This window comes from Sitophilus oryzae, unplaced genomic scaffold, assembly GCF_002938485.1.
Source record: "Sitophilus oryzae breed Bouriz unplaced genomic scaffold, Soryzae_2.0 scaffold_1625_pilon_pilon, whole genome shotgun sequence".
Lineage (NCBI taxonomy): Eukaryota > Metazoa > Arthropoda > Insecta > Coleoptera > Curculionidae > Sitophilus > Sitophilus oryzae.
This window is the reverse complement of record NW_022146309.1, coordinates 1,105,751-1,108,497: the sequence shown is the minus strand read 5'-3', so window position 1 is coordinate 1,108,497 and position 2,747 is coordinate 1,105,751. Positions and strand designations below refer to the sequence as shown.

The 2,747-nt window shown below is 38.1% G+C and overlaps 1 pseudogene; it reads left to right on the top strand.

Annotated features, from left to right (window-relative positions):
- The first annotated feature begins 738 nt into the window (after nt 1-738).
- On the top strand, nt 739-1,582 carry LOC115880521 (annotated as a pseudogene).
- The last annotated feature ends 1,165 nt before the right edge of the window (nt 1,583-2,747 follow it).

The window sequence follows — 2,747 nt, the reverse complement described above, 5'->3', positions numbered from 1 at the left end:
TTGGAAGCAACCGACGAGCTTCTTGTTCGTTATTGCTCCTCAAACTAGTTTAATTCAGCTTGGCAAAAAATTTCGCAAGGTTTATTTTTAGTGCGGTTTGTCTTTTCTTTGAAAATGTCTTGAATGTCTCCGCATAGCTTAAGAAAATGTGGTTAATGGCATCGACTTTTTTTTATTTTCTAAGTAACATATTACTTTCTCAACGTCATCAGAACCATACTTTCCTTTTTTATCTAGTGATTGGATGGGCAAATTCGACTTTGACGTCGACGGCGTGGACAAATTTGACTTCGTTGTTGACGGTGGTAAGCGGAACGAACGGTGGTGACTGATGAGTAGATGGCGATGGTGGTGTTACTGGTTGTAGTTCGTAAATGAACCCCTCGGTGGACTCATAATCACTTGGATTTGTGGAGGGCCAAGAATGAGTGTCTTTGTGAATTTGTGAATTTCCTGTTCTATGTTAGTAGATGTCGAGCGCGAAGCAATAGTATGGTCAAGAAAACTCATATGGTCACCCCATGGCCATTTTTTATATTTTTTGGCAGCTTGTCCTGTAGTGCCTTTCATACTTTTTTTGTATTTCATGTAGGAATCCCTCAAGTTTTTCCATTTATTTTTTATGGTACCTGCAAAAATTAGAAAATATTTAATGAAATAAAACAATTTACACCCGAAATTTTTTTTAGATACCTAGCTACGGCAGACTCGCATCAGACCACTGCATTTTCCTTTAGAATGGGACGTTTAACAGTTGCCAAAATTGTGAAGGAAGTGTGTAAAGAAACTTGGAATGTGCTGCATACTACCTACTTGTCAAATCCAACAGAAGAAACATGGAGGCAAAGTGAGATTGGCTTCAGAGAACTTTGGGGCTTTCCCAATTGCATCGGGAGCATCGATGGAAAACATGTAGCTATAAAATGCCCGCCTAACAGTCAGTGGTTCAAATTATTTTTGTTACAAAAATTATTTTTCAATCGTTCTCCTTGCAGTTGTTGACCCGTTTTATAAATTTAGTGTTGTGGACATTGGAAGCTATGGGCGACATAGTGATAGTGGTATTTTTGAGAACTCCACTTTTTATCGAGAATTTATTGAAGGAAAAACTATTTTACCTCCTAAACCTCTTCCCGGAACCGCCCCGCCCGTCCCGTGCCCCATGTATTTATAGGTGATGAAGGTTTTGGATTACAAACATATTTAATGCGTCCTTTCCCTAGACCTGTCAACTTGAACGATGAAAGAAAGAAAATATACAATCTACGCCTAAGTAGAGCCAGACGGGTCGTTGAAAATGCCTTCGGCATTTTGGTTTAGAAGTGGCGAATTTTTTTAAGACCTATTGATTTGGAAATTGAAGCTGTAATAGATGTTGTAAAAGCTACTTGTTGCTTACACTATCTGAGAGTTAAACAGGGAACTACTGTTTTGATGGATACAGAAAGTGAAACCGAACCCATTCGTGCATTTGCTCCAGCAAGACCAACAAATCGAAGAGCCACAAATGCTGCATTTGAAGTGCGAGAAATTTTTGTAGACTATTTCAATAATTAAATTGGTCAAAAATGCTACTTACCATTTTCTCCTATCTCTTGGCCTATCCTCTTCCACGTTTCGTCCTTAGGAGAAAATGGTAAGTAGCATTTTTTGAATGAACACCTGCCTCTAAATCCCAGCAATTGTTCATCGACCGTTAAATATTCTCCTGGTGTATACTTTTTTTGACAATTGTTAATAAAAATGGTCATTACTTCCCTGATAGGCTCTAATCTCTCTCCTCTGGTTTCTGTCATTTATGTCATCAATCCTTATACAACGCAGTAAAAATCTAAACCGTTTTTCGCTCATACATAAATAACACGATTCTAGGTCATTTCCGGTCGAGTTATCCCACAAATCTCTAAGATTCTTTCTTGAACATCGCAGTGAGCCTATTCTCTATAGCCTATAGCAACATCTGTTAGTCTTGCATCCCTTTCACGAGAAAAATTGTCTTTCAATTTTTCTATGAATGTGTTTGTACAGGTGGTAATAATCCCAAGGATAATGTCATCAAAAAATAAGTCAAAAATGTCTATTTCATTTCGCGTTTCACGAGCCTTATTTTTTGGCCCAGGTAAGTGAGTTATAATATTGCAAACTCTGGTTTTAACATTAGATGGTTGCCGGCGATGTTTCTGCCATTTTGTAATACCATCTTTTGCAAGAAAACAAAGTCTTTCATGTACCTGCTCATTTTCAGAGTCATCTTCAGATCCTGAATCGCTGACTCCTTGTTCAGAATTTGAATCTGCTGAATTTTCTTCGACATAATCTTCCTCATCATGGTCGCTATTGTCCTCGGGTGAATCATTACCGCTTTCATTGCCGCTGAGTTCATTATACCACTTTCGCACTTTCTGTTCAGACATTATCTTCAGTTGGTATAAAACTTTAATGGAAACAAAACATGTGGAAAATTGCAAAAAATTATTAAAAATAAATATATATATACCTGCTTCCAAATCGTTAAGTGGTTAGTCGCGCGGGTGACGGACATCAACCAGTGATGAATAACGACAAAAATAATACACTCACGCTGGATCTAACACAACTGATACGCAGATAATACTGATTCGATATTAATAGACAGGTACTTAGGAGGGGGCGCTACAGAACTGCACCAATTAAATGCAGTGACCGGAAATATAGGCGTGGTTGACCCTTCGATATTAACCTTTCAGGAATAACGTGACGCCATATTA